Genomic DNA, 16,360 nt, shown 5'->3' with positions numbered 1-16,360 from the left:
GAAATGGAAGTCCATGTTGAATTATATTTAAACATACCAACTGGCATAGAGAATTGCCAAACATGATCTAATTAGTTTCCAAATCCGAAGGAAAACTGGTAATATGCAATGTAGAGTAAAGGAATAAATATCTACTCAGCTCCACTGGTTTTGTATGTTACATAATTAGATCATCAGTGAATATTTAGAAAGATTCAATGACTTCTGAGAAAACAATTAGTTATCAAAGAAAAATGTGGAATATAATCAATGCTTTCTCCTCATAACTATGTTTTGAAGACATTGATTAGATGGAGTATAAGTCCCTTATACCTCCAGATGTAGACATTGCTTATGTCCTACCTTGCTTAGCCTGCCAACTTTTTATATCATCTCATACCTCAGCAATCAGTTGCTCACAGTTGTAACTAACAGCAGCTTGACTCCCTGGTTCATTCCTAATTCCCTTCACTACCTGGACTTCTGCCACAAACTGTCTATCAATTATGTGTATCTTCAAAGAGGGAGAAAGTATCCCACTTGGCAATTCTTGAACAATGTGTGTCCGGGGCCAAAGAAAAACTCTCTTCTCTTTTGAATTTCTGATGGATCCTTTCAAGGCTTGTTCTAGATAAATGCTCAAAAGAAAAAGAATGAGCCTCAGTTGCCTGTTGTTTGACTAGCTGGAGAGTATGCATGCATTCGAGTTCTCCTGGCTTTACTGTGCCCAGTATGCACTCCTGTCCTTAGGATCAGCTTCCTAAAAGCCCTTGTCTCAAGTTCTGCTTACCAATCTCAGATTTATTTTATTAGAAGAAAAATGTTACAGCAAGATCAAGTTTTACATCCAGAAAGCAGTATAGAAATAGTGTTAAGTGTATATATCACTTCTGCTATCTTTGACTTCAGAGGCAGTTCAATTCTTACCAGATAAGGAAAGGAAATTCTCCCAGGGCATAAAATAATTGTAAAGCATTTTACAGATATAAGACGATTGACGTCTTAGGTGAGATGATAGAATTAAATACGTAGGTTCAGTAGATGTGTAGAAAAATCATGTCAAGTATTATAAATTCAAACCTAGAATAGTGAGGGAAAAGATGGAATTCAATATATTCAATAAATTAGGAAAATCTGAAGAGGAGGAATTCCATAAATTATTTTCATAATAAGAAATGTTATCAGATAAAACATGGATATAACATTGTGCTATGTTATTGTAATAGTATAAAACAAATATAGATATAATATGGATTTAATTATACAGTTTTTTTTTTTTTTATTAGACTTGCCAGGACATAGTGAGAACATTGGAAGATATCCACTGAGAGACTGAGAAATTTTATGTTGTTAAGAATTCTGGTGGGTTTTCAAGCAATAAATCCTAAAGACATTTAATGTAATTTTTACCTGATTGTTGAAACAAATTTTTGTCTTTTTTCTCAAAAACAATCCCACAATTATTGTTAAATCAAATAATGATTTCCATAATTGCAATTTGAAAACCTGTCAAAGCTGTACGTTGTCCTATGAAAGTAAAATGAGTCAAATTTTTTAATTTGTTAAATGTCTTGCTTTGGGAACAGTGCTACTTTTAAAACAGAATATTGTAGAAAAGCAGATAGCACTTCTGTGATGCTCCCCCACCCAACAATTGTCCCTTCCAAAAGGTTTTATTACAGAAAAAAATACTAAGGAAATGGACTGTCAAAGCCTCTATGAAACAATACCCACTTTTGAAGTATCTTCTTTGTATGTGTGCTTATATTGTTAATTCTCCAAAGTACAAAACTATTTTCTAACCTACTACATAGGACAGAAATATAAATGCTTTTCCTTTTTTGTCATTTCAAATAAGTTTTAAAAATAAATTTCTCTAAAACATTAGAAATAATTGCATGGGTATGACTTTATTTTTCACTAAGTTATTATCCTAGGGCATACTGGATAGGCTAACTGAATGTTCTGTGAATAAAAAGGAGAGAGAATAACAATTTTAACAATTGTGCTCAAAAAGAAGCAGAAGGTAAAAGGTGATGCCAGATATTTCTATTGTTCTAAGTAACAAACTTTCCCCTTAATTTCCTTCTTTTTCTACTGTAAATTGACTCATTGAAGAGGACCAATGCCAACCACTCTGAGCCAGAGGCCCCTCATGTCTGATTCATGCTCGGCTCTCAACCTGGTTTGAGCCCCCCACCCCCTCACTGTTTCTCACCAGACCCTAGAGAGTGTCTTCTTTCTCCTAAGTGTGGTGAGGTACACTTGACCTTAGCTTACCACATGGTGCTATTTTCTATGAATATTATCACAGTATTGATAAGTTTTTACTTACTTTAAGTAAATATAAGTTTTCATCCAAGATCATTAGGTTTTACATGATCTCTTGGGAGAGAAACTGTCCGTACAACAAAAATTGATATATGCATTATTCAGTTCAACAGACTTGGCCTCCAAATCTTTACTGCTAAAAATTATCTATAAGAACAGCCCTGAAATCACCTTGAAGAGCTCATGCTTGAAAACCTATGCTTCAAATTCAAGGGTTGGAGTGACTCCTCTTCCCAGAATCAGAGTGTCTGTGGAGTCAGACATGAAGCAATACAAGGAGTACAGAGTTGCAAATATGTGAGGATCCACTGGGCAGGTGTGTGGGAAGCATAGAGCAGAAAGGAGTGAAAAGAAATGAATGGAACTAGTTATCAACCCTAGGAAACTAACCTGGTGCAGTACCTAGAAAATTTAGCATTGTGGAAGTACTTAGTTAACACCATCTTTGACACTTGTCCCTTGTACTTTCTCTTCTCTTAAGCAAGGTATGGATGGCTTCTTATATTTTACTAAGGCAGTTGCTACCCTTTTTCCACTAATGTAATGTCTCTGAAATAAGCATATATTTTTCAGATCCAAATTCAAGGAATTCGCTTACAGTATTTATTTTAACTCCACTATCAGAGCTCTCAAAAAAAGACATGAAAGACTGAAACCTCGAAGATGTGAGAAACACTGTGCCTTAAATTGTACCTCATAATTACCGAGTTAGAGGGTTTTAGTTGCCACATCTAATTTGCGTAAGACACATGAATGCCATCGTACACTGTTCATGGAGATGGTGTGAATACTTTCAGAGCAGTGAATTGTGAAAAGGAAGAATATTTCTTTTGTACCTAATTCAAAATTTTCATTCATAGATAAACTGTGTACCTATAACATTGGAGTTCATTTGTTTGGCTTTATGTATCTTCCTCAAATTTTCTTTGTATCTCTTGTTGATAACAGATATTACAACTTCATAATCTATCATGTATTCACTCAATAATTATTTAGTAGGCACCTATTCCATAACAGTGTTCTAAGCAGCAGGATCCAGCATAAAACAAATTATAGTTTTATTCTGAGCAAAAAGGCACAAAATCAATAAGTGTATTTAAAGTATACGACATAGAATATTATGCCCAGTTATTGAAAGCATAAGTCAATGAGTGAGTAAATATAAGTAAGTCTTTCAAGTCCAAGTGCAAATTCATCTCATATGCCTGCTTTATCTTTATCCGTGCTACAGAATTGCTTCCAACTAAAAGTGACAGAAAACTTAAATAACACTAGTTAAAGGAAGAATGTTGATTTTATCATAAAAAGTGCACACGGAGTTAGGCGACTGCTGTCCTTGCTGCCGCTTTCCATTGTCCTATCTGGTTCCAAGTCTTCCCTGCCATTCATCTTTACCAGTTTTATTGCATTCCATTTGCTTCCTTCATGTTACCTCACTGTCACAACAGGGCCGTTGTACTGTCTGCATTTTGAGTAGGGCTTAAAATTATCAACTTCAAACCACTGGATAGGTAGACTCAGGAATCAGAATTTCTTGTGAAAACATGGAAGTTGGAAATATCATCTTTTTTTTTTTTTTTTTTTGACTTAGTGACATTCATTGGAGCTGAGACTAAATTAATTCTCTAAAACATACTTGTTTAATTAGACACACAAACATATGTTGTGACCAGCACAACTATACTTTTGAAGCCTTTCCTTTCAAGGACAGATTTTCCTGTGGTACATTTGCTGTTTGATATAGCAGAGAAAAACTTGGTCCTTAGACAAATGCTCCAAGATCTAGACACATAAGCTCATTTTTCTCTTTGTATCTCTCTTCCTCTCTTTGGAAAGGGGTACAGGAAACAGGAAGAGAATGGAATTGTCTATTTTATAAACCTAGGGGATTTTCTATGGAGTGCTAAAAAGAAGAGGCATTTGATACTCACAGTTATTGTTGCATGGATTTCTTCAGTCATCTTAATTGTTTTTCAAAGTGAGGGAACATAATGTAGACGACTCCAGGAGATGTGGCTGAAACCTGACAAAAACAGATGTCTACAATCAAAATAACAACGATTCTGAAATTAAATACAAAGGTTTTGCAACCATGGGCATGTTGAATAACTTCTCTGAACATCATTTTTCTAGGAATACAGAATAACAAGCTGTACAACATTTTCTGGACTGTTCCTTAATTCAAAGGAGGCACCAGGCTTGCAACCATATACACATAATCATAATGCAAGGGACATAATCTATTTATGTGCACATAACACATACATAGTTACATACTCTGAATTGAGATTCCTAAGAATGCCATGATGACAAAATTACCCTGCCCAAAGAGTTGAGGGGCTCAATCTGTGAGCAGCTTTGGTTTTGTTTGTTACAAAAGAGTAAACCTCAAAATTAAAACAATTGCATTGTGAATATTGAAAACAAGTCAAAATATTAACAGAAATATACAAATAATCTTAAGTACTATTTTTCAAAGGCAGGTGAAAGATTCTGCACTTCTGTTTTTGGCAAACTAACTTAAACTTTGTAGGCAATGCACAAAGTAAAGAATTTTAATTTTATTTTAATCTATCATTTAAAAATTTGTCCTAGATAATGATGAATTTGGAAGAAAAATATAAAAGATCGTTTCTTATTAAAGTAGCAGTAACCCACCAATGATTTAGCTTTGCACAGTTTTGAAAAAGAGAGTGGTTTAGCTCATCTCTTGTTTTCTATCCACTTTTCTATCACATATTGACTGTTTTACTATCTGCTATTTGATTTGTATGGTATATCTGAGAAACCAAAACATATCAAAAAAATTAAAGCTGTCATGCTGATGTAAAATAATGGATGTGAAGTTTCCCCAAAACTTATGTGTAATGAGTGAGGATGAGATTGAAACACATGCCAATGAATCTGTGTCCTGCAATAAACACACTTGTGGGGTAAAATCTGTGAGAAATTCATTAAGGGCAAAGTGTGTGTGTGGAAGCCCCATGGAGACTCAGGAAGACAGGAGGATTTTCAGATCATGATGAAAGTCTTCCTCTCAAGAACAAGAAAAGAACAGAAGGAAAGGAAGATCTTATAGAGTACAGGACCTTCTCAAAAACTTGGAAAGCGTCCATGGTTTGGATGTGGGGTGTTCCCCAAAAGTTCATGTGTGAGACGATGCAAAAAGGTTTAGAGGAGAAATGACTGGACTGTGATATCTTTAACCGAATCAGAGAATTAATCCTCTGATTGGTAACTGAAGGCAGGTAGGGTGTGATGGAGGTGGGTCACTGGATTTGTGCCTTTGGTGTATGTATTTTGTATCTGGTGAGTGGAGTCTCTCTCTCTCTGCTTCCTGATCTTCGTATGTGCCATTTCCCTCTACCACATCCCTCCACCATGATGTTCTGTCTCACCTTGAGGCCTGAAGATAGAACCAACTGTCTTCAGACTGAGACCTTTGAAACTGTGAGCACCCAAATAAACTCTGTCCTCCAAAATGTCTCTTCTTAGGTCTTAGTCATAGCAGCAAAAAAGCTGATTAAAACCAGGAAGGGTGAGGGAGTAAAAAATCACCAGTCAGAGTATTCCATTGCTCTCAGGTTGAACCTTCATTTTAATCCCTACTGAATTCAGTCATTGGCTGGAAATAGCTAAGGGAAACTAGCTTCTGTGGTACAGGGTGAGGGATTTCAGAGCACAACAGATGAAAACAATTCGATAGCAACTTCATCTCCTCCTCTTGCTGGAGAAGATCTAAGAGGGCATTGTTGGGCCAGCAATTCCAAAGTTCCTATGAGCATCTCTTCTTAAGAGAAGTAAGTGGGACGAAAGAGAGACTGATTGCTGCTCTTGATTGCTAGGATCACAACCAGGGAATCAACTGCTTCCCATAGTATCTGTTCTAAAAATCCCCTACTTGTGGTCATTACCTTCAGGCTCTGTGGCTTCTTTGGTGTGGAAAGACTTCATTCCTGAGTGCTTTGAATCCTAGATTATCATAATCTTCTTGTTAGTTTGGGCTATTGCAACAAGATGCCTTAGAAGAGGTGGCTTAACCAGCATTTATGTCCCCTAGTTCTGGAGGTCGAAGTCTGAGATCAGGATGGTAGCATTGTTAGATTCCTGATGAGACCCCTTTTCTTATCTTGCTGTATCCTCACGTGACAGAGAGAGGGGGGAAGAGGGAGAGATTATTTCTCTTCTATATGAATACTATTTCCATTCACGAGTGTCCTGCTGTTCTGTTTCTACCTTCTAATTTCATCACACTGGATGCTGAGCCTTCAAAGTGTACGTTTGGGAGGAAAGTAAATATCCAATCCATCGCACCTTCTTAGGCTTAATGTGTGACTTTATTCACAGTTTCAACAGGACCAGGGAATATGGAGGCACTCAAGGGGTTTCACTGTGATGTACATACATTCCCGTGCTCCCTTTGTATAAAAACAGCACTCCATCATCTTATCGATCAGGCTTGATAATTACCACTAATAGTGATGCTCTCTCTTCTCATCTACTGGCTTCTAGGCAGAAGGAATCCAAAACGAGTCATAACTTGTGGTATAATGGAAAACATATCCTGTCCCCAGGCAAGCATGCTTCACTTTAGTGACCAGAACTTCCAAGCTGAAGACCTCAGGTTGTGGAGATGGAAAGCACAGAGTTCCCTGGTGTATCTTGGGAGTGACAGTCAATGTGATCACACCTGCTTTCACTCCTTGATTCTAATATTTTCTGTCATTGGAGACACAGAATTATAGAGAAGCATATAGTTTAGTGTATACAGTACATTCTGAGGAAAGGGATCCCAGCCTTTCGGAGGGCTGCCTCTGACCTGCTGTTTTAGTCAGCTTTTTTTGCTGCTGTGATTAAAAACCCTCACAAGAACAATTTCAGAGGAGATAAAGTTTATTCAAGGGCTCACAGTTTCAGAGGTCTCAATCCATAGAGAGCCGGCTTCATTCCTTAGGGCTCAAGGTGAGACGGAACAGCATGGCAGAAGAGTGTGGTAGAGGGAAGCAGCTCACATGATGATTAGCAAGCAGAGAGAGAGTCCACTTTGTCAGATAGAAATATATGCCCCAAAGTCACGCCTCCAATGCCCGCCTCCTCCAGCCACACCTTACCCGCCCTCAGTTCCTACTCCGTTAATCCCATCAAAGGATTAATTCATGCCTTGAGCTCAGGCTTTCCTAACTCAATCGGTTCTTCTCTGCACCTTCTCGCATTGTCTCATATATGAGCTTTTGGGGGACACCTAATATTTGAACCATTACACATGTGCCTTCTGGGGGTCATTTCAGCATTTTATAAGGCTGCTGTTGGGATTTGCCAATTGATTTTGCCACAGATTTCATGCAACACTTAATCTTGTCTCAGCTATCTCTAAAACCCAGTGTTGTGTAAAGTAACATGGCCCAGTGCCAGAGTATGGATCTGCTACAAAGCCCTTTCTTTTCTAGGTCCACTCAGCACTAGTGTTTCCACATCGTCTGGTAGACGTGCTAAGACCTAAGAGGTACTGTGCTTGCCTGCTTTTATCAGGGCATTCATGGCTCAGTCATTGGTCTTTTACTGCGGAAGGAACATCCCTCACCACAGGAGGCTCCCTGCCTCCTTATCTTGTAGTATGTATGTCCCATGTCCTGAGAAAGTGCTCCCAAGTTAATGAATTCTTCCGTATTCATTGTCATATTCCAGCCTCTCTGATAAAGCACTGTCAAAATCCAAATCGGGTATATTCTTCTAGCTCCTGCTGGGCTTGTAAATTAATTATTGTAACCAATTTAGTTTCTTTTTTTTTCCCCTTTTATCAGCCCAAGCACATCCTCAGCGGGGTTCTGATGTGATTTGACTCTGGTTATTGACCTGGCATCTCAGGCAGAGATGCACTAGCTCCCATGTGTGGTACCTGGCCCTGCAGGGGAGGCCCCTACCCCTGTTGAGTTCAGGGTGCTGCTCAGCTGGGCTGTTCTTCCACAGAATTGGTGATCTTCACTTTAAACCAAGCTTCCTGTAAATAACTGAAACGATAGCTTGCATCACGTTTGTGTGAAGAATGTATTAGTCCATTATTCATATGCACTTTTACTATTTTATGCCTGTTACTTGTGTTACTATTTTAATCACAGAAACTTAGTAAAAATACCAAGCTTAGCCACTGTTAAAATTATACAAATTCCAGGTAGAAGTGAATGACTAATATAAGGCAATATTGTAAGATTTGCAACCTTTTATTTTTATCCAAGTTTCTTTGTTCCACTACAGCATTCTATTCATTTTTTGAACAAACTTTGACAACAGAAAGAAAATAGAAAATATTTACAGGTTTAATTTTTTTGAAAGAACAAGTTCATCCCCAAACAGTTTGTATCTAAGACATTGTCTGCCATATGCTAATGATAGACAATCCTATAAATATAAAGGTGAGAAGAACCAATTTGACTTTAAGATAACACAGATAATGAATAACAACAAAGCAACCACATCCTATGAATAGACAAAACTGGCTTAAAACTGTCTACTTTTGTCATCATGTTTTCATCATTGAATATATTTTGTATCATCATTATGATACTATCTCTAATACTATTGAAGTTGTTTTGAAGCTTATGAAATAATATCTAAGGATCTATGAGAGTCTTTGAAATATAGAGTACCTTAAAGCTGTCAGAGTATAGAATATTCTTAAGGGTCATACACAACTGAAGAGAATTTGCTAGTACTAGAGCAACAACCTGATGCAGAAGTTACATTTGAAGGACTGAACTCCCAAAACCAGCTTTCTCACACTATTTTGTGAAAGTGTTAGTTAATTATTTTAAGAAATGTTTTGTTTCCCAAAATATTTTTAGTTGCAAATGTATAATTATATGTACTGTGCTTGAATTTAATAAGTAAAATATTGATATATAACAGAAATATTCATTTTTTAGAATTGAAATTTCTCAGAGAAGTGACCTTGAACTAGACCATCTAAAACATATATGGTTAACATGAGAACATTTATAATTCTACAGAAGGATATGAATATTTTATATTGTCAATAATTCCATATATATTTATCAATCTAATAGATAAATTATAATTACTATATCAAAATTTTGAGTTTGGATATACATATGTTAAGTAAAATATACTTTAACATTTTAAAAGTTATAGTAATATAACATCATGTAACCATATATTTGGTAAAAATTAAATAATAATTTAGACAAATCTCAGGTAAATCATGGTATAGGAATAAAGAATATGGGACATTGTTTCCAGGGTTTTTTCGAAGGGGTGATTTACCTGGGATTGAACTCAGGGGCACTCAACAACTGAGCCACCATGTCCTCAGCCCTATTTTGTATTTTATTTAGAGATAGGGTCTCAGTGAGTTGCTTAGTGCCTCATTTTTGCTGAGGCTGACTTCGAACTTGCCATCCTTCTGCCTCAGCCTCCCAAGCTGCTGGGATTATAGGCATTCACTATTGCACCCAGCAGTTTCCAAGTTTTCACTAAAGTTTAAAAATAAGATTCAACTTGGAATTTGAAATTCTGTTTCTGATTATGCGAACCATTCTTCAAAATAAGGATCACTTACAAAAATATTGTTAGCAGCCTTATTTATAATAGATAACTCCTAGAAATGACTATTGTGTGGGAATCACAAAATGGAATATAATACAGCAGTGAAAAAGAACAAACTGTTGGTACTCATGACACTATGGATGGCTCATCCAAATGTATTGTTGAACAAAAAGAGTCAAACATAAAAGGACACATCCTAATACTTTTATTTCTATACAATTCAAGAGCAGGAAAAGCAGCTCTCCTGACAGAAGTCTAGAGAGTGGTGTGGAATACAGATTCAGGGGAAAGCAGGGAGATTGCTATTGACTGAAACCTGTGCTTTGATCTGAATGGTAGTTGCACAAGTCCATGCATATTTAAAAATTCATTGATCTATTCACTTAAGATTAGAGAATTTTTACTGCATGAGATTTATTTCAATAAAAAATAAACAGAAACACAAGATAATAATTATAGAACAATTGGTCGAGTGGGGGAGAAAATCACAAAGAATACTCACTTCTCAATTTATGAATAGTGGAAGTAAGATTTAAAGAAGTTTAACTGACTTGCCTCAACAGGTACCATAATTTAGGAAAGAACTCATACTGAAGTTCATGTCTTTATATTCTCTCTTCCTCTGATAGTGTTTCCATGATAGGAGTTTTCCCAGATATTTTGCAACACATATTTAGATCTGGAGAAAACAATAGGGAGTCACAGACAAGCCTAATTTCTGTTTTAGTTGTAGAGAAAAGGATGACAAATGTCAGATTTTGTGTTCTACCTTGCTGAACAAGAACAACAAAGCATAATATGTCAGCATTTAAATTGCTGAGGTTATCTATTTGAAAGGGTACTGACCAGTGATGAATTGCAAACATACGAAAAGGCTAGAAGTATTTAAGGGTGGCTAACAAGATGGAAACCCTGAAAAATGTCCCCTGGAAAGTATGGAAGAATTAATTGCTTTTCTGTTGCAGGGTTGTACTTGGCTGAAGGGGCTTCGAGTTTAACCTTGCTCATCTTGCGTTTACATCAGTGCTGTTTAAACTGTTCTGCTCTAAAAATCCAGCCTTGCTATTTTATAAGAGTAAGCTTCTATTTAAACATAATTAGTGAATATGCTAGAAACAGCCTCAAGCACTAAAAGTCCAGCATGTCAGAAATGTCCAGCATCAAAAAAAAAAATTCAGTGAAGGATTTACTCTGATGTGCTACCTAATAAGAAGGAACTTGGCAAACAGAGAGTCGTGGTGACCTCCAAAGACAAAGCAAGAATGTAGGGAAAATATTGAGCATATTGCTTTCACTTTCTTTTCACATTTAACAGAAGGGACTCTGAACATTTGGAAGCACAAGATTACTTTATAGTTAATTTAACACCTTGATAATATACTTCTCCTTTCAAATCATACTTTGTCTCTCCTGCACAACTTGCTTCCCTAGGATAATCAATTAGGTTGACGATGGCAACAGATGTTAAGCTTGGAGTTTCTTCCATGAAACTTCTTTTGAAAGTACCAGAAATCTTAAATGATGTTCATTTACTCTTACATTTAACAAAAAGTTACAATTGTGGTTTAATAGCAACATAATTCATTAAAAGAGCCTGTGGGTTTTCTCATATTGCAAGGATTTTTTTTCATAATTTGATTTTGAAGGCAAATGGTAATAGACGTTAAGAATTGGTACTGTGGCTCAGTGGTAGAGTGGTTGCCTAGCACGTGCGAGGCACTGGGTTCAATCCTCAGCACCACATAGAAACGAATAAATAAACAAAGGTATTTTGTCCATCTATGACTAAAAAAAAATGACTCTTTAAAAAAAAAAAAAAAAGAATTGGTAGAGATGGTATTGATACCCTTAAAATAAAGTTCTTTAGAGGACGGGGAAGAGCCACTGTTGAAGTGATGTCAGGGCACTGCCTTTTGGCAAATCTAAATGTCATATGGGAAATGTTGCTCCCCCTGGATCCCATCCCTTCCTTACTGTTGTCCAACTTCATGGTAATGCACTTACCAATTTCAAATCACCATGTATCGGAGAGAAAAAAACATGGAATTCTGAATTATCTAGGTCTCCAGTGGAGGGACTTTTTAACATGTTAACCTTTGTTATATCAAGACAGGCATCTTGTCAAGGTCTGAAGGCACCTTATGTCTATATTCATTGAAACTTTGATTAGAAGGAACTTAAGATCTAAACTTTTCAATTAACTGATTTTTTTCCACCAGCATTCCATTGGAGAAAGGTGATTTATGAAAACGAAAATTTTAGGGGCTTGTTATAAAAACCTCAACTTTCAACTTCTTCTTCCAGCCTTTGAGTCTGTCTATCTACCAGACCCTTATGTACCACTCACTGTGCCAGGTAAAGGGAATTTGAAATTCCCACCATTAATATTTTCAAGGTCAACAGCAAAAACAGATGTGTATGAGATACAGATTTAGAGGCAAGAGAGTTTTATCAATTCTACCTGAAAAAAGAGGAAGTGTTAGGAAAGGTTTAGGGAGAGCCAGTTTTTCTAAAGGACGCTATCTTTGTTCTCATTATGTAATTTTCATTGATTTTGAAACTCTCCAAGATTATATATTTCTAAAAATTAAATAACATTCACTTTGGACTAAGGAAGGAAAGTGTACTCAAATATAGCAATATGCAATTAATAAACACCATAGGTATAGAGATCAATATTCATATACAAGAAAAGTGATCAACCACAACATTTACTTTTATGTGCTTGCTGAGGATTTTCCCCTTCATAGTCAACACTTTGCCTTTTGTTTAGACCATCCTCAGCTTGAACAAGCACAACTCATAGGTGTAACCAGAAAGCAAACATTGTTTCACTACCTCTTCAAGCGTGTTCTCTGGGGCAGATTTTCCCTATGTTATTGAAGGAAATTAAAGATTTGTCTTGCTTGAGTATTTTGTTTGTTTGTTTTATTTTATCCTATCCTTACTTTGGGGTCATTAAAAGTTTCTGGGGGAGTTGTTAGGGTCAAGTGCAGTGTAAGAGTAATAATGAAATAAAATAAGTAATAAATTAAAACAAAGTAATAAAAAATGTATTGCAAGCTATTTTTATTCTCTATCCTGTGACTTCCAGACACCGGTGTGAGGGGGTGAGGTAGGCGCCTTTTCTCTCTCCACTTGCATTTCTTCCTTTCCTTCTCTGTTTTGCCATCAGCCACTTCCGATTCCAACAGTGTAGAGAACGAGGGCAGTAAAAGAGCAAAAGAGCTAAAAGAGCTAAAGAAGGATGACTCCACCAGCACTGACATAAATATTTCCCTATATAGAAAATTTTATTGCTGACACTTAATTTCATGGGTGCAGTATTGAATTCCTTGGAAATCCACTTACATGCCTGGTAGCAAAATGTTTTCTATCTCCTTTCTGTTAATGAAATGAAGTCTTCTTTATTCTGAATGACTGTTTACATGTTCACTGACCTGGAAGCAGCTATTGATCCCTCTTGCTACCTTACTCATCATTACGGAGGACGTGAATAACTAACCACCAGAGTGACTTGATCCCCTTTCACAGTGTGGATTTGTTCCTTCAAAGTGACCCCTTTGAGGCTACATGTTGGACACTCTCCCTGGCATCTATGTGGGGGTATGGAATGTGAGGGACCCAATGTATATCACTTGCAGATCAAAGTGAGTAAGAAGGGGTGCCTTCCCAGCAGTTTGCGAAATGGAGAAGAATTCTAAAGACTTATAGTAGCCATGAAGGAACTTTGATCCCTGAATGCCTACATGGAAGAAAGCCCCCTTCCTACTTGCTTGTGCTTTATATGAGCATGAAACAAAATTGTATCTTGCTAAGGCTTGGGAAAGTATAAGATTTAAATCTTTATAGCAACAACTCAGCAATGACATAACTGATCCATAGTTCTGTGAAGATGTCAGATATAGGAGCTGAGAAACCTTATGCCTTTGATTTGTTAATCTAGGTGTAAATATGATCAAAGGTAAAGCCTCCACCTTGTCTGCCCCCACCATGTTTAGTCACATGACTTGTTCAAATCAGCCACTTCTCCTTTGTGCTGCTCTTAACATACCTACTATAGCTATGTTTTGCTTGTCCCATTGAGATAGAAAAAGGATAGGTGGTCAAGAGTTGAGAAGGAACAGTAAAAATGAACAAGAGGGTAGGCAGGAGAACAGTCATTTCAACATACCTGGATATGTTGTAAATCAAGTTCCCATTTCCAATTTTTATGGAAAACAACCTTGTGATCTGGCCTGCTTCTGCATGCAGGACAACCGAAACATCAAGAAGCATTCAAGTCAGTCTTGGTGGTGCGTACCCGCAATCCCAGCAACTCAGGAAGCTGAGGCAGTTGGATTGTAAGTTCAAAGTTCAAAGCCAGCCTCAGCAATCAAGTCAGGCCCTAAGCAACTTAGGGAGACCCTGTCTCAAAAAAAAATAAAATAAAATAAAAATAAAAAAAAAAGGGCTGGGGAATGTGGCTCAGTGGTTAAGTGCTCCTGGGTTAAATCCCTGGTACCAAAAACAGAAAAAGTAAACAACCAATCAGGAGGGTCATATTAACTTCTCTTTATGTGCCTTTAAAAGAAGGAACGATGCAATAAACAGCACTCTTATCCCTCCCAGGTACTGCACCAGGAGTTCTGAGCTGTTTTCTTTCAGTTCCTTTTTAATAAAATTTCTACTCATTTGCTTACCTCATTAGCGGTGTTCATTCTTCGATTCTGTGGAACAGAAACTGGGTCCTGACTCCAGCCAGTAATACGATTTTCCTGTGAGTGACTATGGTATCTCAAAAGTATCACTCTGCTCCAAAAACTGGAGGATATATGCTTTTCCAAGTAGCCTCCCTAAAGCAATTTTTCCCTAACTACTAACATTCTTCTGAGTGTTGGAGGAGTCACAGAAATTCCTTTTTACCTCCTTCACATGTCTTAGGCAAGAGTCTCACAACTTATTTTGAAATGTGGTTTTGAGCTTCAAACAAAACTGCAATTGGAAGCTTTTCTTATATTTATACAGCACTTTGAAATAGTGCAAACATTTTTATATTTTGTATTTGATCTAAACAATAACAGAATAAAATACCTAGTACATTATCAGAAAAAAAATAGCAAAAAAATAACAATGAAAGAAGAAAGAAGAAAAAAGGAGAGAGAGGGAGAGGGAGAAGAGTGAGAAGGAGAGAGAGAGAGAGAGAGGGAGAGGGAGAGGGGGAGGGAGAGGGAGAGGGAGAGGGAGAGGGAGAGGGAGGGAGAGGGAGAGGGAGAGGGAGGGGGAGGGGGAGGGGGAGGGGGAGAGAGAGAGAGAGAGAGCGCGCGCTTCCCAAAAGAAGTTAAATGTTTCAATAGTTCTTGAGCCTGTACCAATTAAACATTCTCAAAATCCTCCTACAATGACTACCACCTGTTTACATTGTTTAAATAGAAAGGACCAGACCGTAAATCTTTGAACAAGTACTTTTTTCTCCTCTCAGCAGATGCTAGCTCTGCTAGAATAGTTGTAAAGAATGATAACGCTAAAATAAATAAATACAATAAAAAGGTGGGAGGAGAAAAGAATTTAATACCACACAGCACAATACTATTTAAAAGTTATTCATTAAATCCCCCAGTATGCGGTGTACTCTAGTCTGTTCTCTGCTTTCTTTTTCCTTGGTGTTTTCAGGTAAAAGGACCTCTCCTCAATAACTGGTGTCCCGTAATTGATTTTTAAGTAGTGCAGGGTGAAGAGAGGTCAGCAATAAAACAAGAAGGAAGAAAATGCAGACGCGGAGTGTGAGGGATCCTACCAGGAGAAGATATAGGTCTTCCTAATTGTATTGAAGTGCGATCCTTGAGGCATCATCAACTAGCCCGGCAAGTCAGAACCCACAGCATTGAGTTCAAGGACACAGCAATGAATTACAGAACGCCGGCTCCTGGTAATCCAGGCAATGGTCTCTTCTAACCCCTCCGCATCCTCTCATTTAGTCGGGTTTCTAAATGAGGACACAGACACCTGTTCCAGCAGCAGGTGGTATTTGTTTATTATAGCTTTACCTGCTGGGTTTTAATCAGTCTGCAGCTGTAGGAACCCGTTAAGTAACAGTTTATAGTACCAGATTCTTACAGAGTGGTATTTTCCGTGAAGAAGCAAAGTTTTATATAACACTTTCATCATACCCAAAACGTCATATAAGCAGTTTTTATTCCTCCATCCCTCTTCTCCTAACATTTAGGACTACTAATTAGTGAATCATTTCATAAGCAGAGTTGAAAAGCTAATTTCTTATTCTTTTTGCCTTGAGGGAGACTCAGTTATGTGCTCTCATTACAAAACCTTGTTTCTTAGGAAGGGAACAACTAACCTCTCTCGGCCTGTGCTACATCTCTGTGTGCCTCAGAAGGATTGGCAAGGCAACTTTCTTCAAAGAAGGGGGAAAAAAAAGAATCAAAACAATCAATAGGAGAAAAGAAGCACTGAGTACACATGAGAATGAGTCTTTGTACTCAAGCTACATAAC

At 37.3% G+C, this 16,360-nt stretch overlaps 1 long non-coding RNA gene across 1 annotated transcript; it reads right to left on the bottom strand.

Annotated features, from left to right (window-relative positions):
* Positions 1-4,240: 4,240 nt before the first annotated feature.
* LOC306669870 lies at positions 4,241-14,667 on the bottom strand. Its single transcript, XR_013766231.1, has 3 exons — positions 14,553-14,667; positions 14,174-14,277; positions 4,241-4,333 (listed from the first exon to the last, which is right to left on the bottom strand). It is a non-coding gene; the product is annotated as an uncharacterized lncRNA (long non-coding RNA).
* Between the last annotated feature and the right edge of the window lie 1,693 nt (positions 14,668-16,360).

This window comes from Sciurus vulgaris (genome assembly GCF_902686455.1).
Source record: "Sciurus vulgaris genome assembly, chromosome: 9".
Taxonomy (NCBI): domain Eukaryota; kingdom Metazoa; phylum Chordata; class Mammalia; order Rodentia; family Sciuridae; genus Sciurus; species Sciurus vulgaris.
Note: the sequence above shows the minus strand (reverse complement) of the source record. Positions and strands in the feature narration are given on the sequence as shown.